The 24,489-nt window shown below is 43.4% G+C and overlaps 1 pseudogene; it reads right to left on the bottom strand.

Moving 5' to 3' along the window:
* LOC131006516 (uncharacterized) overlaps positions 1-23,169 on the bottom strand; it is a 42,471-nt pseudogene extending 19,302 nt beyond the window's left edge.
* Positions 23,170-24,489: the final 1,320 nt, after the last annotated feature.

Raw genomic sequence — 24,489 nt, forward strand, 5'->3', positions numbered from 1 at the left:
GCGCCCCTCTGCTGCTCTCTCGAAAAACCTAAATAGCATGTGTGTTTTCCTGAGAGCAGACAACTGTATTTAAAGACAAAATACAGTCCTAGGGCACCAGAACTGTGATAGGCAAAAATTCTCCTACTAGGGCACAAGAGAATTTGGGCCAGTCCAGGGACCAGATACAATGAATAAAGATGGGCCTCTAATGAATTAATTTTTATAATCAGCCCAGATCATAATTAATTCATAAGTATTAATTCATTCCACTAGAGAATCAATACTGACTTATCCCTTTATTGCCGGTGATTAGTCGGGGCTTGTATTTAGACTTATTAAATCTCCGTATTTAAAATATCCGACATCCATTAATTAATTAGAGCTCTGATAGCTTAAATTAATTAATCTCTTTGTAATCCTTAAGCAGTACCACTCAAACTTTATTATTGCATCTGAACTTAATCAACCTGCAGGGTTTAACGCAATAAACCTTGTTGAGCTCCTTAAGGGGATGTCATTATCCTATACTAGTGCTGCCAAGGGTCGCCCGGAACCGGTGGTTCGGCCCTGAACCGGCCCGCCGGTCAACGGTTCCGGCCCGGACCGTTGACCGACGGGCCGGTTCAGGGCCGAACCGCCAGTTATCCGGGCCGGTTAAGGTTCACATTTCCCCCAACCCTGAACCGCCGGTCCGGCCCGCCGGTTCCGGCGCGGGGGCCGAGGAGAGCAGGGGGGCAGGGGCGCAGCAGGCAGCAGCTAGGCGGCAGGGGGGCAGGGGGCTAGCCTAGGCGCCTAGGGCCTTGACCGGCCTTCTTCACTCTTTAGTTCAAAATTTGAATTCTTTTCTTTTTTCAAATTTTCAACATTATAATTATACTTTTCCCCACACAATTTTATCTAATTCACATTTTCCCCCACCCAATTTTATCTATAAATATCCCCCTTCTTCCACCTTCAAAATCACTCCATTGTATTAACAATTCTACACTCTCCTCTCTTCTACTTCTAATTCTCCTCCATTCTTTATGTGCTATTGCTCTTGCTCTATAATTCTTTAGCTATTCTCTTGCTTATTCAATTGCTTTACTTTATTGTTCTTGCTTTACATTATATTACTACTAGTACTACTATTAAGTACTAAATACTATACTATACTATATATTTCAATTACACTATCACTACACTCACTTGCTCCTTTAATTTATTGTTCTTGCTTTACATTATATTATTACTAGTACTACTATTAAGTACTAAATACTATACTATATATTTCAATTACACTATCACTACACTCACTTGCTCCTTTAATTTATTGTTCTTGCTTTACATTATATTACTACTAGTACTACTATTAAGTACTAAATACTATACTATACTATACTATATTATATATTTCAATTACACTATCACTACACTCACTTGCTCATTTACTTTATTGTTCTTGCTTATTATTCTCTAACCTCTATTATCTATATTCTCTTCTCTACTTATTTATTTGTTATCATGTCTCATGGTCGTGGTAACCGTGTGGCAAGTCTATCAATGTCGACCACGAAGAAGATATTGATAGCACTCCCACTTCTTACGAGTTTACTCAAAATGTTCAAGTTCCATCATCATCCTCTAGGGGAAGGGTGAAAATTCCAGTTGAACGAGGACCATTCGGCGCACGCCGGGAGGCTGCCGATGAAGCATATGCTAGACAACTTCAAGAAGCGGTGGATGAAGAATATGCACGTAGAATTCGACAACAAGAGGCGGATGAGGAAGCCGAGCAAGCACGTCACAACGTTGAGGAGGAAATCCCTCCCACTAGAGGTAAGGGTAAGGGTAAGGGTAAGAGTAAAGCACTTTCTTCTAACATTTTCATAAAACATTTTAGGAGGGAACCCGCTCCACCACATCCAAATGATGCTCCAAATGCTCCCGAGAGGTTCATTGCCTATTGCAACTATTGCAACGCTACTTATCAATGGAAAGCGGGAGGGGGTTATGGCACCCTCATAAGGCACATGGAGAAGCAACACACTGTCGAGTTTGGAATCCATACAACTCAAACTCAACTACATCCCGAAGCTTTCGAACGACAAGGTAATGAACAAGGTAATGTTTTATGGAAATATGACCAACAAAATGCTCGAGATTACATGGCTCGTTATGTTTCAATGGAGCATTTGCCTTTTATGCATGCCGATAAATTTACTTTTGAACATATTATGAAAAATGCTTATAATCCGGCCGCCAAAAAAATTGGTCGAACTTCTATGTGCAAAAATATTAGGCGACAAGCCGAAGAAAGAAAACGTGATTTACGAAAATATTTTAAGAATTTAAATCAAAATTTTTCTATATGTTCCGACATATGAAGTGATTCTTTCCAAAGATATTCTTATATGGGTATTACTTGTCATTGGGTTGACGAATGTTGGTTAATTAAAAAACGTTTAATTGCATTTAGAGATTTCAATGAAACACATAATGCTACTAATATTGCTCAATTGATTGTTTCTGTGTTAAATGAGTATCGCATTTTAAACAAGATATTTTCGGTTGGATTTGATAATGCATCCGCCAACACCGCCTCCATTCCCGAGTTAGTTGCCGCGTGCGCACCCTCTTTTGAAGGTAGGTATTTTCATGCTCGTTGTATTTGTCATATTTTAAATAGATGTGTACAAGATGCTTATACTCTTATTAATAATGCTGTTGATCCCATTAGACAAGCCGTTAATATGTTGTATGGAAAAGCCGCTATTGGCAAAAAATGGCAAAAATATTGTCGTCACAAAAAAATTCGATATACAAATTTTGTTAAAGATATTTCTACACGTTGGAATTCAACATTTGGCATGCTTGCATCTACCATAGAACATGTTGAGCATTTATGTGATTTTTTTAGAGCAACTCCCGAGGCTAACTTGCTTTTATTGCCCTCTTATTGGAAATAATGTGGTAGTTTATTTCAACTTTTAAAGGTTTTTCAAAATGCTACCACGGATTTATTCGGTGTTTATTATTGTACTAGTATTAAAGTTTTAGAACATTTCATGTTTATTGGTATTGCTTTAAATGATTGTTATAAAAAAAACGATTTGAAGGATGTATCATATCAAATGATCATTAAGTGGCTTAAATATTTTCTTGAAATTCCCGATGTTTTTTTAATTGCTAAGATTTTAGATCCTTCAATGAAAATTGGTAGTGTTTATCGTTTATTAGAAATTTATTATGGTACCTTTAGAGAAATCTATGAGTCAAGATTAGGAAACAATGAAATGCTAGAATGGTACATTCCCAACTTAGATGATATTAAACATAGAATAGATAACACACTTAGAACTTTGTTTAATGACTACGAACAAAAATATATTCTTGCAAACCCCTTATACTCTTCAAGTGGCACTTCTAGTTCACAAGGTCAATATGGCTCCTCCACCTTAGGAAGTAGTTTTGATCAAAACGAATGGGCTCAAGCCGCTTATTCATTTATGAATACACATAGGAGCTATACTACTAACGAGCTAGATATATATTTGTCTAGTACATTTGCTTTCAAAAGTGTAGGTGGTATACAATTTGACGTCTTGAGATGGTGGTCCACGCACGAGAGGGAATATCCCATACTCGCCACCATGGCCAAGGAGTTATTCGCGGTCCCGGCCTCCACGGTCTCCGTCGAGCAAGCATTTAGCGTTGGTGGGCTTGTCTTGGACAAAAGAAGAAGCACCATGGATCCTCGAAACATGGAGGCCACCATGTTGTTTGATGATTGGTCCAAAGCCGAGTTGCGACAACAAGGGAATGAATGGGATCAAGCCGACGAGAGCCCAAACGATGAATTCACCGAGTCCGAACGATCCGAGCCCGGCGAGGACTACGATTAGGTAAGTTAAGGTAAAAGAACTACGTGGGCTTTGATTCTTCATTATTCAATGAAGATACGTAGGCCACTCAATTTTAATATTTATATTAAAATTGAGCTCAAGCCCTTTATTTTTTTAATTTTTCTTCCCCCTTGTTAGACAATTCTCTTTCGCAATTTATTGTAAACTTGTAATGAATTAGTTATTTAGTTAGTGTTAGTTTGTTTACTTATTCAATTTTGAATATTGTAATTTGTATCCATATAATATTTTTTGTATACATAGAATAAATTCAATTTTTATGCATTATTTTACTTTTATTGTATTTCAATTTTCAACACAAGTCATTTAATAATTAAAAAAAAAGCACAAGCATTACTTAAGAATTAAGATGACATAACAAAATATTATGTTAAAAATATATTAATTGTCATGTTTATAAAATATAAATTTTCAACAAGTCATTTAATTTAAAAATATGACATAAAAGATATTACATGTTTATATTTTCGATTTCAACACATGTTTATATTTTATATTGTAAGTTGAATTAAAATTTTGAAATTTCATCACAAATCATTTAATTTCATAAAATATACATTTTCAACACAAGTCATTTAATTTAAAAATATGACATAAAAACTATTACATGTTTATATTTTCGATTTCAACACATGTTTATAATTTATATTTAAAGTTGAATTAAAATTTGGAAATTTCATCACAAATTCACAATCATTTAATTTCATAAAATATAAATTTTCAACACAAGTCATTTAATTTTAAAATATGACATAAATCATTTAATTGCATAAAAGGAAAAAAAGTATGACATAAATCATTTAATTTCATCACAATTCACAATCATTAAATTTTCTACACAAGTCATTTATATAATTATATTATATATTTTAAGATTTAAGTTGAATTAGAATTTTGAAATTTCATCACAAATCATTTAATTTCATAAAAAAGAATACAAAAAAAAAATTAAAAAAAAAGGAAAAAGCCCGGAACCGCCGGTTTTCGGCCCTTGAACCGCCGGTTCAGGGTCAGAAAACCGGCCCTTTACATTTCATCCGGGCCGGTTCAGGTTCGCCGGATTCTCGACCCTGAACCGCCGGTTCGGGCCCGGAACCGGCGGCAGCCCTATCCTATACTAGATACGGGTACTAATACAGATAATCAAATATCATATATTGACCGCTATCACCCAAGATACAGAGTACTCAAGTTACTATATAACTCTCACCCACAGTAAGTCAAAGTGATATACGAATCAACATATATATTTGAAATCTTATTAGTATTAAGATTCTATTAAGTCACCGAGATCTTGATTCTTCACTTATGTCAGATAGAAGAATACATCTCACTGTGATCCTATCAATACGTTATGACGTACCAGTATAGACAAGTAGTCAAGACAAACTCCTTCCATCTATACTGCAGCCTAAACCAACGACTCGTCCTAGAGTCATTTCGGCTGTGATCATTTTTATATCTCTTAAGGTTATTCCAATTATATGGTCTTCTGTGATCTACAACACACCATATAATCTACTTATATAGAGATAAAGAACATACATACATGAACACAATCAGATAGGAGATTAAATAGTGAACACAGGAATCATTGTATACAAGCATAAAACGTTCTTGCTTTCAGTATACAAATCCAACAATCTCCCACTTATACTAAAGCAAACTTTTAGTATACAATGTGTCTAAATACTAGCTATTACAACACTATCACTTCTCCCACTTATACTGAAAGTTTCTCTAAGTGGGTGGCATCAACCGCAATCCCATCTCTCGAGCATGTTTCTCGTAGGCCTTCTGCGGTAAACTCTTTGTGAAAGGATCAGCTAAGTTCTCCAAGGTATTGATATTCTCAACCAGCACATCTCCTCTGTGTATGATTTCTCGTATGATGTGGTACTTTCACTCTATGTGTTTGGTCGCCTTGTGGGTCCTGGGTTCCTTAGAATTTGCCACTGCACCCGAGTTATCACAATAAATTATGATACTCTTAGGCAAATTAGGTACCACTCCTAGATCCAAGAGGTAGTTCCGGAATCATACAACCTCTTTAGCAGCTTCGGAAGCAGCTACATATTCGGCTTCCATGGTGGAGTCTGCAATGCACTTCTGCTTTGTGACTCAACCTAGAACACCTCTAGTTTGACTTGCAATAGAACAAGGACATTCTAGTGATGGTAAGTTGACCCAGTGTCATCTCTCAAGGAAAGTCTTAAAGGGCTTCTAGTAGTATCGTGGAAAAAGTAATAAAAGAAAGTAGTAAAGAGTTTGATTATTAATCTAGAACTGAAACTTAAAACTGAATTAAAACCAAATTGTAAAATTACTAGGCGAATTAAATTATTAACCCTAGGCAGAATTAAAACAACTTAAATAAAATCTAACTTAAGAAATTAAGTACTTGTAAATTAAAAATAAAACTAATCTAGGCATGAAACTAAAGTGCATAATTTAAATTGCATAATTAAAAAGAAAGCATAAATATGAACTAAAAACATAAACATGATTAAACGAAAATAAATTGAATTGAAATACGAAATACCGTAAATGTCTTGAACGTGTAATTGTGTCACGCAATCACAATCCAATAAATAACTAAAAACTTAACTTAATCGAAAACTAACTAAAAACAATGAATTTTCAATACTATGAAAAAGAACTATGAAAGCAATAAATTCTAAAGTTCGGATGCCAAGAGATGTCAAAGATGGAGTCTTAAAACTAGAGCAAAAAGATAGATGATTTTACAATAGAAATGAAACCCTATTTATAGACCTAGCTCTGATGAGAATAAGCATAGCTAGATACACATGCGGCAGCGCTGGCAAGAATAAACATAGCTGGAAAGGAATGATGCTGGCAAGAATATGCGGAGCTGGAAAGAATAAACATAGCTCTGGAAAGTGAACTCCTATGATTATGCTTGGGAAAGGTAGTCAGCGTTGGCGAAATAGGCGGAGCTGGAAAGTGGTCAGCGCTGGCAAGAATGGGCGGAGCTGAAAATGGTCAGCGCTGGCAGTTATGAGTTGAGTTGAAAATGGCCAGCGCTGACAAGAATGGGTGGAGCTGAAAATGGTCAGCGCTGGCAGTTATGAGCTGAGTTTAAAATGGCCAGCGCTGACAAGAATAGGTGGAGCTGAAAAATGGTCAGCGCTGGCAAGAAAGGGTGGAGCTGGATTCGGCAGCGCTGACTGCAGTAGCGCTGACTTTGACTGCAGTAGCGCTGACTTTGACTTTGACTGCAGTAGCGCTGACTTTGACTTTGACTGCAGTAGCGCTGACTTTGACTTTGACTGCAGTAACGCTGACTTTGACTTTGGCACTTAGCTCTGCTATGTGGATGTCTGCTAAAAACACCATTTTTAGCCCAAAAATCTCCATAATTGCATTCTTCCATCTATAAACCCAAATCTCCTGCAAAGTATCAAACAAACCATAAAACGCACCAATTTCCAGAAGATTTAATTTAAAATATGCACATGCAAACCCTAAAATTAGAACAATTAAGCATAAATCAACCCTCCCACACTTAGCCTTTTGCTTGTCCTCAAGCAAAATCCATATGAATCCTAGGAAGAGATTGATTTCAACAATACAAATTTTCATCCAAACGTTCACAAAGTCAATTCAAAATTTTATCAACAACACACATCTCTTGATCATGCAAGTAACTCAAAGTTTAAGACGCAACAAAAGAGTAATGCAAGTAATTCGATCAGACCCGATTCTCCGCTAGAAGTGAATTCCCTAATGTGATCACCTTTATAATCAATATCCCCATTTTTCACACTTTTTTGTGCTTAAGATTTTCAACAATTGAGCCAAAATTCATGAAATAAAACCATTTGGATGTAATCCAAAGTCTTTTCACGTGGTTTCCCATGCTCATAGATTTAGTCTAGAGGAGCAGAGACTCAGAGCTGTCACGTTTTCAGAACAGGCCAGATGTTTCAGAGCTGGAATTTTCAGAGTTGGCAATTCGTCCAACATTTTTCACATTTCACAGATAAAATACAATCGTAGGTAATCACACTGACAATACTCCTTCTAGTATCTACCGGACAAATCACGTTTTACTAACTTACAATCATGTTGCAACAAAACTCATAATTCTTTGCATAATCAAGAGACGCATATTAAAAATAAAACAAGAATAACCACCATTCATTCACAAACCCTAAATGCATATCGAAAACCATCTTCTCTTCCACAAATTCATAAAAATTCGCATGAGACAAAGACCAAAAACTAAGCATAGAAGACTAATCTCGCCAATTTTTTTTTTTTTTTTTTAATTTTTTTTTATTATTATTATTATTATTATTATTTATTTTTTTTAAATATAAGCACAAGAAAACACCCCCACACTAAAAGCATGCCATGTCCTCAGGGAAGAAAAGAAATACGAATAGTTTAGAAAACGTCCCTGATTATCGGCATTGAAAAATTGAAGCATCGTGAGAGGCGGTTAAGAAAGGGCTTTGTCTGTTGCAAGTGGAGAGTGGCAGCATTGGTAGCTGTAGAATAGAAAGGCAGCGCTGACTCAGCGTGTTGAAGAGCGAAACCACGAAGTTGTTGGCGAGGGCGAGCTTGTGGATGATGGTGGCGTAGAGGGATTCATTGGGGTTGTGGTCTTTGCGGGTGGAGAGCTGGGCGAGGAGAGGGCAGCCCCGGCATGCGGCAGTGCTGGCATGTGGCGGTGTGAGCTGGGCGGGGTGGCTGGCAGCGCTGGCGTGTGGCGGTGTGGCTGGGCGGGTGCGTTGAGCGGGCTGGCAGCGCTGACGGGAGTGGCTGGCAGCGCTCGGCGGGTGCGGGTTGTTATGCTGGCAGCGCTGACGGGGGTGGGCTGCGGGGCGTGGATGGCGCGGTGGCTGGCGGGGTGGCAGCGCTGGCGGGGTGGCTGGGCGGGGCGTGGATGGCTGGGTGGCTGGCGGGGTGGCAGCGCTGGCGGGTGGCAGCGCTGCCGGGGGCGTGGCTGGGCGGTCTTGGCGTCGGTGTGAGCTGGGCGGACTTAGCGGGTGCGTTGACGGGAGTGGGCTGCGGTTGGCGGGTGGCAGCGCTGGCGGGGTGGCAGCGCTGGCGGGTCTTGGCGGCTGGCAGCGCTGGCGGTGTGGAGCGAAGAAGCCGGGCTGGGCTGCCGTGTGGCGGGTGGGCTGCGCTGAATATGGAGAGCGAGAGCGCTGGGCGGAGGTGCATGGCTGGGCGGAGGTGCATGGCTGGGCGGGCAACGCTGGCGTTCCGTGGCGGGCTGGTCAGCGGGTGGTTGGGTGTTGGCGGGCTGGTCAGTGCTGGCGTTCCCGGCTGGTGCACCATTTTTTTTTTTTTTTTTTTTTTTGATTTTTTTTTTTTTTTTTTTTTTAAGATACTCTTTTCCCCCAAAAAATTTGCGACGCTGACTGCTTCACTCAATCGGCCTTGCCTTTATTTGCCAACGCTGACTCCTTCAGCTATTTTCCTTTCTTTTGCCAGCGTTGGCTTTTATGGCGTCTTTTCTCCCTTAGCCATTATTGGCAATTCTTGACCTTAGCCTTGTAACTGTGCCCTTATAGGCGCTGGCAGCGCTGGAGTCAAAACATGAACGCCAACATCAAAGTATCCACATGGCAACCAAAACTGAGGAAAGACTCTAAACAAACAACGAAAACAAAGAAAGCAAAAGAAAAATAAAAATTAAAAACAAACCAAAGGTGGGTTGCCTCCCACTAAGCGCTAGAGTTAAAGTCTCCAGCCCGACTTCAGAGTTGAACTTCAGCTAGGGTTGTGCAGAGCTTGAGACTCCACCTCCATAGGCGAGCTCTGGTGCTCGTAGTACGGCTTCACTCGATGGCCATTCACTCGGAAACTCTCCTTTGTGTGCTCGTTCAACAGCTCTACCGCACCATGCTCGAACACCTCTTTGAGTAAAAATGGACCGCTCCACCTGGATTTCAGCTTTCCTGGAAATAACTTAAGTCGAGAATTGAACAAGAGCACCTTCATTCCAGGGCAAAGATTCTTGTGGCAAATGCGGCGATCGTGGAGTCGCTTCACTTTGTCCTTGTAAATTCTCGCATTCTCATACGCCTCATTGCGTAGCTCATCTAGCTCCTCCATTTGTAGCGTGCGCTGCTTCACAGCAGAGTCCAAGTCATAGTTAGCGGCCTTGATCGCCCAATAAGCTTTATGCTCAATTTCCACCGGCAGATGGCAGGCCTTGCCATAGACGAGACGGTACGGACTCATCCCAAGCACGCCCTTGAAGGCAGTTCTGTACGCCCAAAGAGCATCATTCAACTTTGCGGACCAGTCCTTGCGCGAGGGTTGAACTGTTTTCTCCAAAATTCCCTTGATTTGCCGATTGCTCGTCTCGGTTTGGCCAGAGGTCTGCGGGTGATAAGGTGTTGCTACCTTGTGCGTGATTCCATTCTTCTTCATGAGCTTTGCAAACAACTTGTTGCAGAAGTGCTTGCCTCCATCGCTAATGATGGCTCTAGGAAATCCGAATCTAGAAAGAATGTTCTCTTGCACAAACTTAAGTACCACATTAGCATCACATGTTCGCGTGGGAATAGCCTCAACCCACTTGGACACGTAATCTACAGCAAGTAAAATATATTGAAACCCATGTGAAGTAGGAAATGGCCCCATGAAATCAATGCCCCACACATCGAAAATTTCGACAATTAATATGCTTTGGAGAGGCATCTCATTCCTGCGGCCGATATTTCCTACTCTCTGGCACCTATCGCATGCAAGAGTGAAAATGTGTGCATCTTTGAAAATGGAAGGCCAAAACAAACCTGATTGAAGAATTTTATGTGCTGTTTTCTGCCCCCCAAAGTGTCCACCACAATGATCTTCATGGCACATCTTCAACACTTGTTGTTGCTCCTCTGCCGGCACACACCGTCTAATGACATCATCCTTTCCAAGCTTGAAGAGGTGAGGAATCTCCCAATAGTAGTGTCTGCACTGAGCTAAAAATCTCTTTCTCTCCTGCGATGTCAGCTCAGGTCGTAGAATACCACAAACTAAGTAATTGACAATATCGGCATACCAGGGCTCGGCGCTCGCAGGGCTGGACTGAGCAGCGCTGAGTTCGGCAGTGCTGGGCTGGACAGCGCTGAGCTTATCAATGCTGACTTCGGCAAGGCTCGCAGGGATGAACTGAGCTGCGTTGGGCTGGGCAGCGCTGCATTCGGTGGAGCTGGGCTCGGTAAAGCTGGACTCTGCAGCGCTGCACTTGTCAAAGGTTAATGCATATGTTTGCTCAAAAGGAAAAGATTCAGGGATGCAATTAAAATTCGACTCTTTCCGATGATTATCCAAGCGTGAAAGGTGGTCAGCTACATGGTTCTCGCTCCCTTTCCTATCCCTGATCTCTACATCAAATTCTTGCAACAGTAAAACCCAACGGATCAGACGAGCTTTAGCTTGAGGTTTAGTCATCAAATATCGCAGCGCAGCATGGTCACTATGAACAATAACCTTAGACCCAATGATGTAGGCACGAAATTTATCTAAGGCAAAGACCACAGCAAGCATCTCTTTTTCAGTAGTGGTGTAATTTACTTGTGCACTGTTCAGAGTTAAACTAGCATAGTAAATTACACGTAACATCTTATCCACACGCTGACCTAGCACAGCTCCTACAGCAGAGTTAGACGCATCACACATAATTTCAAAGGGCAATGACCAATCAGGCGCAATCACCACCGGGGCAGAGCTCAATTTTAGTTTTAATGTTTCAAAGGCATTCATGCAAGAGTCATCAAAATTAAACGGAATGTCCTGAGCTAGCAGTTTGCATAGAGGTTGGCTAATTTTAGAGAAATCTTTAATGAAACGTCGGTAAAAACCGGCGTGACCTAAGAAACTCCTAATTCCTTTAACATCAATAGGGGGTGGTAACTTTTGGATTACCTCCACTTTAGCTCTGTCGACCTCTAGTCCATGCTTAGACACCACATGACCCAAGACAATACCACGTGTAACCATGAAATGACTCTTTTCCCAACTCAAGGTTAAGCCACTTTCAATGCACCTTTGCAACACTACATCAATCTTCGTCAAACAATCATGAAATGACTGCCCAAAAATCGAAAAATCATCCATAAAAACCTCCACGAATTTACCAATCATTTCAGAGAATATGGACATCATGCATCGTTGAAACGTCCCGGGTGCATTGCACAACCCGAACGGCATCCTCTTCCATGCAAACGTCCCAAAAGGAGTGGTGAAGGCAGTCTTGAGTTGATCTTCCGGGGCGATCGCGATCTGGTAATATCCTGACAAACCATCAAGAAAACAATAAAAATCATGCCCAGCTAAACGATCTAACATTTGATCAACAAAAGGGAGAGGAAAGTGATCCTTCTTGGTGACGGCATTGAGTTTCCTATAGTCAACACACATCCGCCACCCCGTCGTAGGACGCGTCGGTACCAACTCCATCTTGTCATTGCGCACAACCGTCATTCCTCCTTTCTTTGGCACGACATGCACGGGACTCACCCACTCACTATCAGCGACAGAGTAGATGATCCCTTCGGCCAGCAACTTAAGGATTTCCTTGCGCACGACATCCATCAGAATAGGATTCAATCGTCGCTGAGCGTCTCGCTTGGGTGCTGCTCCCTCCTCTAGGTTAATTTTGTGCATGCATGTGGCTGGACTTATGCCACGAATGTCTGCCAGGCTCCATCCCAAAGCCGCCTTGTTTCTCTTCAATACCTTGAGCAACGCTGCCTCTTGCTCCCAAGTCAGCGTGGAAGATATGATCACTGGCTTCTCCTCACCTGCTTCTAAAAATACATATTTGAGATTGGCAGGGAGTTCCTTTAGTTCCAGCGCTGACCTCTTGGTTTCCATCTGTTCATCAAAGGGCAGCTCGGTATGGCTGTAGGGTGCTGAGCTCGGCAGAGTTGACTGTAGCAGCGCGGGAATCGGCAGAGCTGGCTGCGGTAGCGCTGACTCTTCAGGCAGCGCTGGTTCTTCAGCTTCCTTAGCTAATTCCTCCATGTCGGCCGATCCAGCAAAAGCTTCCATATACTCCTGTTCCTGAATAAATACCTTCTCAACCAAGCCATTAATAGCATCTATATATGAACATTCACTTATGAAATTCGTAGAAGGCATTGCACGATTTTCATGCACCGAAAAAGACACCGACTCCCCTAACACCGTCATTTTAATAGTTCCATGTTTAACATCAATCAAAGTGTTAGTGGTCGCCATAAAGGGTCTTCCTAATAGTAGAGTGTGGTCTCTACCATTCTCATGCACATCCCCAATCTCAAGCACTACGAAATCAACAGGCACAATCAAACCCCCGACTCTAACCAGAATATCCTCTACTATCCCACGGGGGTACCTAACGGACCTATCAGCTAGTTGTAGACACATGCGAGTGGATTTCAAATTACCTAACTCTAATTGTTGAAAAATAGAGTAAGGCATCAAATTAATTCCTGCTCCCAGATCTAACATACCCGTGGCCTTCTTACCATTTCCCAAAGCAATATTAATCACAAAGCTACCTGGATCGCGCTGCTTTGGTGGTAAGGATTGCTGCATGATTGAGGTCGCTACTTCCGAGACTAAAATTTTCTCATTGTCCCCGAACTTTCGCTTGTTGGAAACCAACTCCTTGAAAAACTTCACATACGCCGGTACTTTTCTGATCACATCAAGGAGAGGAAGATTCACGTTCACCTTGGCAAGCATGTTGTAGAAGTCGGCGAACTGTTTATCCAGCTTTTCATTCTTCAATCTGCTAGGAAAAGGGATCGGAGGTCGATAGGGTGTGGTAGACTTATGAAGTTTATTCTCCTTTTCTTCCCCCATCTCTCCATCTTTTTGTTGATCTGCCTTCTCTCCATTGGTAGGGCTGGTCAGAGCTGAGCTCGGCATCTCTGGTCTGGGCTGTGCTGAGCTCGGCAGCTCTGCTCTTGTGAAGGCAGAGCTATTCAGAGCTGAATTAGGCAGAGCTGGACTTGGCAGCGCTGACATCGGCGGAGCTGGATTCGGCAGCGCTGACTGCAGTAGCGCTGAATTAGGCTTTGAGAGATTCTGTAATGCTGAGTTCGTCAGGGATGATCTTGGCAGCGCTGGCACTTCCACTTTGTTATCCACCATCTTACCATTACGAAGAACAGTTACAGCTAGAGCTTGATGCGGCTGAGCAGGTTGGCCATGAAACTTTCCGGGCTGTTGTTGTTGTTGGATTTGATTCAAAGTACCGGAAAGTTGACCGACAGTTGTTTCAAGCCTTTTTATGGTAGATGCTTGGGACTCCATATTCTGCTTAGTCATCTCCATATTTTGCTTACTAATCTCCATGAAAGCTTGCAAGGTATCCTCTAGGGATGTTTTCTGTGGTGGCATGGGCTGTGCACTCTGCTGCAGGGCTGATTGTTGGTGTTGGTATTGCGGTCTATATTGTTGAGAGGAGCTTTGCTGCGGAGGGAAATATTGTGGTTGTTGTTGGTAGCCCATTTGGGGTGGTCGACGGTATTGATTCCCCCCAAAATTTTGATTTCCCCATCCAGCATTCGGTTGACTTCTCCATCCTCCATTGACATTCTGTTGCCCTTGATTCATGTTCTGCCCATATGGTCTACTTAGCCCTTGATTATAGCTTTGAAATCCTTGTGCCGCATAGACCTCGGCTTGTCCTTCCGGAGTAAACTCTCCCATTCTATGGCACTCATTAGCTCCGTGGCTGAAATATCCACAAATACCACAAGGCTCCATATTCTGCATAGCTGGGTTCGGCAGAGCTGACATCGGCAGTTCTGCATTCTGCAGAGCTGGCGTCGGCAGCGCTGAATTCTGCAGAGCTGAATTCTGCACCGGAACGGAAGGTGTATCCATCTTGCCCATCTTCAGCTGTTGTACGTCCCGCATGATTGAAGCCAATTGTTGTTGTATTTCAAATTGATTCGTCACTGCGCTGGCTTCAACTCTTCTTCCACGGACGGATTTTTGTTGGGAGCTCTCAGCTAAAGTTTTGAAAATCCCTTTTAACTCAGTTGCTGTCTTCCGAGCTATGTTACCTCCTGCCGTGCTATCCACCATAAATTGGGCAGTTTGCACTAACCCATCGTAAAAGAACTGCATCAACATAACATTAGTGAATTGATGTTGAGGGCATTGACGGAGGAGTTCTTCATATCTCTCCCAAGCTTCATGCAAAGGTTCGTCCGCTCCTTGGGTGAACTCCATTATTTTTGTTCTCAACTCCTGTGTCTTATGGCTTGGGTAGTATTTCAGCATGAATTTTTCACAAGCATCTCCCCACGTAGTGATTGAGTTGGGTGGCAGATGACTCAACCTAGAACACCTCTAGTTTGACTTGCAATAGAACAAGGACATTCTAGTGATGGTAAGTTGACCCAGTGTCATCTCTCAAGGAAAGTCTTAAAGGGCTTCTAGTAGTATCGTGGAAAAAGTAATAAAAGAAAGCAGTAAAGAGTTTGATTATTAATCTAGAACTGAAACTTAAAACTGAATTAAAACCAAATTGTAAAATTACTAGGCGAATTAAATTATTAACCCTAGGCAGAATTAAAACAACTTAAATAAAATCTAACTTAAGAAATTAAGTACTTGTAAATTAAAAATAAAACTAATCTAGGCATGAAACTAAAGTGCATAATTTAAATTGCATAATTAAAAAGAAAGCATAAACATGAACTAAAAACATAAACATGATTAAACGAAAATAAATTGAATTGAAATACGAAATACCGTAAATGTCTTGAACGTGTAATTGTGTCACGCAATCACAATCCAATAAATAACTAAAAACTTAACTTAATTGAAAACTAAAAAAAACAATGAATTTTCAATACTATGAAAAAGAACTATGAAAGCAATAAATTCTAAATTTCGGATGCCAAGAGATCTCAAAGATGGAGTCTCAAACTATAGCAAAAGATAGATGATTTTACAATAGAAATGAAACCCTATTTATAGACCTAGCTCTGATGAGAATAAGCATAGCTAGATACACATGCGGCAGCGCTGGCAAGAATAAACATAGTTGGAAAGTAATGGTGCTGGCAAGAATATGCGAAGCTGGAAAGAATAAACATAGCTCTGGAAAGTGAACTCTTATGATTATGCTTGGGAAAGGTAGTCAGCGTTGGCGAAATAGGTGGAGCTGAAAAGTAGTCAGCGCTGGCATTTATGGGCTGAGTTAAAAATGGTCAGCGCTGGCAGTTATGAATTGAGTTGAAAATGGCCAGCGCCGGCAGTTATGAATTGAGTTGAAAATGGCCAGCGCTGACAAGAATGGGTGGAGCTGAAAATGGTCAGCGCTGGCAATAATGAATTGAGTTGAAAATGGCCAGGCTGACAAGAATGAGTTGAGTTGAAAATGGTCAGCGCTGGCGTGAATGGGCGGAGCTGAAAATGGTCAGCGCTGGCAAGAATGGGTGGAGCTGGATTCGGCAGCGCTGACTGCAGTAGCGCTGACTTTGACTTTGGCACTTTGACTTTGACTTTGGCGCTTTGACTTTGACTTTGGCGCTTTGACTTTGACTTTGGCGCTTTGACTTTGACTTTGGCGCTGACTATGTCGATGTCTGCTAAAAACACCATTTTTAGCCCAAAAATCTCCAAAATTGCATTCTTCCATCTATAAACCCAAATCTCCTGCAAAGCATCAAACAAACCATAAAACGCACCAATTTCCAGAAGATTTAATTTAAAATATGCACATGCAAACTCCTAAAATTAGAACAATTAAGCATAAATCAACCCTCCCACACTTAGCCTTTTGCTTGTCCTCAAGCAAAATCCATATGAATCCTAGGAAGAGATTGATTTCAACAATGCAAATTTCCATCCAAACATTCACAAAGTTAATTCAAAATTTTATCAACAACACACATCTCTTGATCATGCAAGTAACTCAAAGTTTAAGACGCAACAAAAGAGTAATGCAAGTAATTCGATCAGACCCGATTCTCCGCTAGAAGTGAATTCCCTAATGTGATCACCTTTATAATCAATATCCCCATTTTTCACATTTTTTTGTGCTTAAGATTTTCAACAGTTGAGCCATAATTCATGAAATAAAACCATTTGGATGTAATCCAAAGTCTTTTCACGTGGTTTCCCATGCTCATAGTTAGTCTAGAGGAGCAGAGACTCAGAGCTGTCACGTTTTCAGAACATGCCAGATGTTTCAGAGCTGGAATTTTCAGAGTTGGCAATTCGTCCAACATTTATCACATTTCACAGATAAGATACAATCGTAGGTAATCACACTGACAATACTCCTTCTAGTATCTGCCGGACAAATCACGTTTTACTAACTTACAATCATGTTGCAACAAAACTCATAATTCTTTGTATAATCAAGAGACGCATATTAAAAATAAAACAAGAATAACCACCATTCATTCACAAACCCTAAATGCACATCGAAAACCATCTTCTCTTCCACAAATTCATAAAAATTCGCATGAGACAAAGACCAAAAACTAAGCATAGAAGACTAATCTCGCCAATTATTTTTTTTTTATTATTATTATTATTATTATTATTTATTTTTTTTATTATTATTATTTTTTAATTTTTAATATAAGCACAAGAAAACACCCCCCACACTAAAAGCATGCCATGTCCTCAGGGAAGAAAAGAAATACAAAAAGTTAAGAAAACTTCTCTAATTATCGGCATTGAAAAACTGAAGCATTGTGAGAGGCGGTTAAGAAAGGGCTTTGTCTGTTGCAAGTGGAGAGTGGCAGCATTGATAGCAGCGTGTTGAACGTAGCACAGCGGCTGGTCAGCGATGGCGGTGTGGAGCGAAGAAGCCGGGCTGGGCTGCCGTGTGGCGTGACAGCGCTGACGGGTGTTGCTATGAATTTGGAGAGCGAATACAGTGGGCAGGTTGGCAGAGCGCAACCGGGCTGGCTGGTCAGCGATGGCAGCGCTGGCATGGTTCGGGTAGCTGCGTGGGGCGGGGTGCTGGCCGTTGGCGGGTGGGCTGGGCGGGGCTGGGCTTGGTGGCAGCGCTGGCGGGTGGCAGCGCTGCCGGGGGCGTGGCTGGGCGGTCTTTGCGGGCTGGCAGCGCTGGTGTGGCTGGGCGGGCTTGGCGGGCTGGCAGCGCTGGCGGGTGGCAGCGCTGACGGGGTGTGGCTGGGCGGTGTTGGGTGGCAGCGCTGACACGAGGCGTGGCTGGGCGGGGTGGACGGGCTGGCAGCGCGGCAGCGCTGGCGGACTGGCATGCCACTGAGGCGTGCGGCGTTGACGGGTGTGTGGCTGGGCAGGCTGGATGGCAGCGCTGACACGACGCCCGTGATGGGTGGCGGTGCTGGCAGTGCTGACGGAGGCGTGGCTGGGCGGGGTGGACGGGCTGGCAGCGCGGCAGCGCTGGCGGACTGGCATGCCACTGAGGCGTGCGGCGTTGACGGGTGTGTGGCTGGGCAGGCTGGATGGCAGCGCTGACACGACGCCCGTGATGGGTGGCGGTGCTGGCAGCGCTGACGGAGGCGTGGCTGGGCGGGGTGGACGGGCTGGCAGCGCGGCAGCGCTGGTGGACTGGCATGCCACCGAGGCGTGCGGCGTTGACGGGTGCGTGGCTGGCAGGGTGTGGCTGTCGGTGCTGGCAGCGCTGACGGGGTGGGCTGCGGTTCGGGGTGGCAGCGCTGGCGGGTGGCAGCGCTGCCGGGGGCGGGCTGCGGTTGGCGGGTGGTTATTTTTTTTTTTTTTTTTTTTTTTTTTTGGGTGACTTTTCCTTCTTTTGCTAGCCTGCTCCATTCGACGTTTGGCCATCGCTGACTCTTTTAACTTCAATCGTTGACGTAATTTCCTAGCTAAAGCTGCGTTGGCCCTTTCTTCTCTTTTTTTTTTTTTTTTTTTTTTTTATATTAGCGTTGGCTCCCTTCTTCCCTTTGTCGGCGTTAGCAACCAAAACTGAAGAAAGACTCAAAACAATCAACGAAAACAAAGAAAGCAAAAGAAAAATAAAAATTAAAAACAAACCAAAGGTGGGTTGCCTCCCACTAAGCGCTAGAGTTAAAGTCTCCAGCCCGACTTCAGAGTTGAACTTCAGCTAGGGTTGTGCAGAGCTTGAGACTCCACCTCCATAGGCGAGCTCTGGTGCTCGTAGTACGGCTTCACTCGATGGCCATTTACTCGGAAACTCTCCTTTGTGTGCTCGTTCAACAGCTCTACCGCACCATGCTCGAACACCTCTTTGAGTAAAAATGGACCGCTCCATCTGGATTTCAGCTTTCCCGGAAATAACTTAAGTCGAGAATTGAATAAGAGCACCTTCATTCCAGGGCAAAGCTTCTTGTGGCAAATGCGGCGATCGTGGAGTCGCTTCACTTTGTCCTTGTAAATTCTCGCATTCTCATACGCCTCATTGCGTAGCTCATCTAGCTCCTCCATTTGTAGCGTGCGCTGCTTCACAGCAGAGTCCAAGTCATAGTTAGCAGCCTTGATCGCCCAATAAGCTTTATGCTCAATTTCCACTGGCAGATGGCAGGCCTTGCCATAGACGAGACGGTACGGACTCATCCCAAGCACGCCCTTGAAGGCAGTTCTGTACGCCCAAAGAGCATCATTCAACTTTGCGGACCAGTCCTTGCGCGAGGGTTGAACTGTTTTCTCCAAAATTCCCTTGATTTGCCGATTGCTCGTCTCGGCTTGGCCAGAGGTCTGCGGGTGATAAGGTGTTGCTACCTTGTGCGTGATTCCATTCTTCTTCATGAGCTTTGCAAACAACTTGTTGCAGAAGTGCTTGCCTCCATCGCTAATGATGGCTCTAGGAAATCCGAATCTAGAAAGAATGTTCTCTTGCACAAACTTAAGTACCACATTAGCATCACATGTTCGCGTGGGAATAGCCTCAACCCACTTGGACACGTAATCTACAGCAAGTAAAATATATTGAAACCCATGCGAAGTAGGAAATGGCCCCATGAAATCAATGCCCCACACATCGAAAATTTCAACAATTAATATGCTTTGGAGAGGCATCTCATTCCTGCGGCCGATATTTCCTACTCTCTGGCACCTATCGCATGCAAGAGTGAAAATGTGTGCATCTTTGAAAATGGAAGGCCAAAACAAACCTGATTGAAGAATTTTATGTGCTGTTTTCTGCCCCCCAAAGTGTCCACCACAATGATCTTCATGGCACATCTTCAACACTTGTTGTTGCTCCTCTGTCGGCACACACCGTCTAATGACATCATCCTTTCCAAGCTTGAAGAGGTGAGGAATCTCCCAATAGTAGTGCCTGCACTGAGCTAAAAATCTCTTTCTCTCCTGCGATGTCAGCTCAGGTCGTAGAATACCACAAACTAAGTAATTGACAATATCGGCATACCAGGGCTCGGCGCTCGCAGGGCTGGACTGAGCGGCGCTGAGTTCGGCAGTGTTGGGCTGGGCAGCGCTGCATTCGGTGGAGCTGGGTTCGGTAGATCTGGACTCTGCAGCGCTGCACTTGTCAAAGGTTAATGCATATGTTTGCTCAAAAGGAAAAGATTCAGGGATGCAATTAAGATTCGACTCTATCCGATGATTATCCAAGCGTGAAAGGTGGTCAGCTACATGGTTCTCGCTCCCTTTCCTATCCCTGATCTCTACATCAAATTCTTGCAACAGTAAGACCCAACGGATCAGACGAGCTTTAGCTTGAGGTTTAGTCATCAAATATCGCAGCGCAGCATGGTCACTATGAACAATAACCTTAGACCCAATGATGTAGGCACGAAATTTATCTAAGGCAAAGACCACAGCAAGCATCTCTTTTTCAGTAGTGGTGTAATTTACTTGTGCACTGTTCAGAGTTAAACTAGCATAGTAAATTACACGTAACATCTTATCCACACGCTGACCTAGCACAGCTCCTACAGCAGAGTTAGACGCATCACACATAATTTCAAAGGGCAATGACCAATCAGGCGCAATCACCACCGGGGCAGAGCTCAACTTTAATTTTAATGTTTCAAAGGAATTCATGCAAGAGTCATCAAAATTAAAGGGAATGTCCTGAGCTAGCAGTTTGCATAGAGGTTGGCTAATTTTAGAGAAATCTTTAATGAAACGTCGGTAAAAACCGGCGTGACCTAAGAAACTCCTAATTCCTTTAACATCAATAGGGGGTGGCAACTTTTGGATTACCTCCACTTTAGCTCTGTCGACCTCGAGTCCATGCTTAGACACCACATGACCCAAGACAATACCACGTGTAACCATGAAATGACTCTTTTCCCAACTCAAGGTTAGGCCACTTTCAATGCACCTTTGCAACACTACATCAATCTTCGTCAAACAATCATGAAAGGACTGCCCAAAAACCGAAAAATCATCCATAAAAACCTCCACGAATTTACCAATCATTTCAGAGAATATGGACATCATGCATCGTTGAAATGTCCCGGGTGCATTGCATAACCCGAACGGCATCCTCTTCCATGCAAACGTCCCAAAAGGAGTGGTGAAGGCAGTCTTGAGTTGATCTTCCGGGGCGATCGCGATCTGGTAATATCCTGACAAACCATCAAGAAAACAATAAAAATCATGCCCAGCTAAACGATCTAACATTTGATCAACAAAAGGGAGAGGAAAGTGATCCTTCTTGGTGACGGCATTGAGTTTCCTATAGTCAACACACATCCGCCACCCCGTCGTAGGACGCGTCGGTACCAACTCCATCTTGTCATTGCGCACAACCGTCATTCCTCCTTTCTTTGGCACGACATGCACGGGACTCACCCACTCACTATCAGCGACAGAGTAGATGATCCCTTCGGCCAGCAACTTAAGGATTTCCTTGCGCACGACATCCATCAGAATAGGATTCAATCGTCGCTGAGCGTCTCGCTTGGGTGCTGCTCCCTCCTCTAGGTTAATTTTGTGCATGCATGTGGCTGGACTTATGCCACGAATGTCTGCCAGGCTCCATCCCAAAGCTGCCTTGTTTCTCTTCAATACCTTGAGCAACGCTGCCTCTTGCTCCCAAGTCAGCGTGGAAGATATGATCACTGGCTTCTCCTCACCTGCTTCTAAAAATACATATTTGAGATTGGTAGGGAGTTCCTTTAGTTCCAGCGCTGACCTCTTGGTTTCCATCTGTTCATCAAAGGGCAGCTCGGTATGGCTGAAGGGTGCTGAGCTCGGCAGAGTTGACTGTAGCAGCGCGGGAATCGGCAGAGCTGGCTGCGGCAGCGCTGACTCTTCAGGCAGCGCTGATTCTTCAGCTTCCTTAGCTAATTCCTCCATGTCGGCCGATCCAGCAAAAGCTTCCATATACTCCTGTTCCTGAATAAATACCTTCTCAACCAAGCCATTAATAGCATCTATATATGAACATTCACTTATGAAATTCGTAGAAGGCATTGCACGATTTTCATGCACCGAAAAAGACACCGACTCCCCTAACACCGTCATTTTAATAGTTCCATGTTTAACATCAATCAAAGTGTTAGTGGTTGCCATAAAGGGTCTTCCTAATAGTAGAGTGTGGTCTCTACCATTCTCATGCACATCCCCAATCTCAAGCACTACGAAATCAACAGGCACAATCAAACCCCCGACTCTAACCAGAATATCCTCTACTATCCCACGGGGGTACCTAACAGACCTATCAGCTAGTTGTAGACACATGCGAGTGGATTTCAAATTACCTAACTCTAATTGTTGAAAAATAGAGTAAGGCATCAAATTAATTCCCGCTCCCAGATCTAACATACCCGTGGCCTTCTTACCATTTCCCAAAGCAATATTAATCACAAAGCTACCTGGATCGCGCTGCTTTGGTGGTAAAGATTGCTGCATGATTGAGGTCGCTACTTCCGAGACTAAAATTTTCTCATTGTCCCCGAACTTTCGCTTGTTGGAAACCAACTCCTTGAAAAACTTCACATACGCCGGTACTTTTCTGATCACATCAAGGAGAGGAAGATTCACGTTCACCTTGGCAAGCATGTTGTAGAAGTCGGCGAACTGTTTATCCAGCTTTTCATTCTTCAATCTGCTAGGAAAAGGGATCGGAGGTCGATAGGGTGTGGTAGACTTATGAAGTTTATTCTCCTTTTCTTCCTCCATCTCTCCATCTTTTTGTTGATCTGCCTTCTCTCCATTGGTAGGGCTGGTCAGAGCTGAATTATGCAGAGCTGGACTTGGCAGCGCTGACATTGGCGGAGCTGGATCCGGCAGCGCTGACTGCAGTAGCACTGACTTTGACTTTGAGAGATTCTGTAATGCTGAGTTCGTCAGGGATGATCTTGGCAGCGCTGGCACTTCCACTTTGTTATCCACCATCTTACCATTACGAAGAACAGTTACAGCTAGAGCTTGATGCGGCTGAGCAGGTTGGCCATGAAACTTTCCGGGCTGCTGTTGTTGTTGGATTTGATTTAAAGTACCGGAAAGTTGACCGACAGTTGTTTCAAGCCTTTTTATGGTAGATGCTTGGGACTCCATATTCTGCTTAGTCATCTCCATATTTTGCTTACTAATCTCCATGAAAGCTTGCAAGGTATCCTCTAGGGATGTTTTCTGTGGTGGCATGGGCTGTGCACTCTGCTGCAGGGCTGATTGTTGGTGTTGGTATTGCGGTCTATATGGTTGAGAGGAGCTTTGCTGCGGGGGGAAATATTGTGGTTGCTGTTGGTAGCCCATTTGGGGTGGTCGACGGTATTGATTCCCCCCAAAATTTTGATTTCCCCATCCAGCATTAGGTTGACTTCTCCATCCTCCATTGACATTCTGTTGCCCTTGATTCATGTTCTGCCCATATGGTCTACTTAGCCCTTGATTATAGCTTTGAAATCCTTGTGCCGCATAGACCTCGGCTTGTCCTTCCGGAGTAAACTCTCCCATTCTATGGCACTCATTAGCTCCGTGGCTGAAATCTCCACAAATACCGAAAGGCTCCATATTCTGCATAGCTGGGTTCGGCAGAGCTGACATCGGCAGAGCTGTATTCTGCAGAGCTGGTGTCGGCAGCACTGCATTCTGCAGAGCTGAATTCTGCACCGGAACGGAAGGTGTATCCATCTTGCCCATCTTCAGTTGTTGTACGTCCCGCATGATTGAAGCCAATTGTTGTTGTATTTCAAATTGATTCGTCACTGCGCTGGCTTCAACTCTTCTTCCACGGACGGATTTTTGTTGGGAGCTCTCAGCTAAAGTTTTAAAAATCCCTTTTAACTCAGTTGCTGTCTTCCGAGCTATGTTACCTCCTGCCGTGCTATCCACCATAAATTGGGCAGTTTGCACTAACCCATCGTAAAAGAACTGCATCAACATAACATTAGTGAATTGATGTTGAGGGCATTGACGGAGGAGTTCTTCATATCTCTCCCAAGCTTCATGCAAAGGCTCGTCCGCTCCTTGGGTGAACTCCATTATTTTTGTTCTCAACTCCTGTGTCTTATGGCTTGGGTAGTATTTCAGCATGAATTTTTCACAAGCATCTCCCCACGTAGTGATTGAGTTGGGTGGCAGAGATAGCATCCACGTCCTCGCCCGGTCTTTAAGTGCATAGGGGAAGCACTTGAGCTTGAGTTGGTCCTCCGTGAGACTAAGCAAAGGAATTGTTTGCACTTGGGTGCAAAAATCCCGGATGAATTGCAGAGCATCCTCGCTT

This window comes from Salvia miltiorrhiza, chromosome 1, assembly GCF_028751815.1.
Source record: "Salvia miltiorrhiza cultivar Shanhuang (shh) chromosome 1, IMPLAD_Smil_shh, whole genome shotgun sequence".
Taxonomy (NCBI): Eukaryota; Viridiplantae; Streptophyta; class Magnoliopsida; order Lamiales; family Lamiaceae; genus Salvia; species Salvia miltiorrhiza.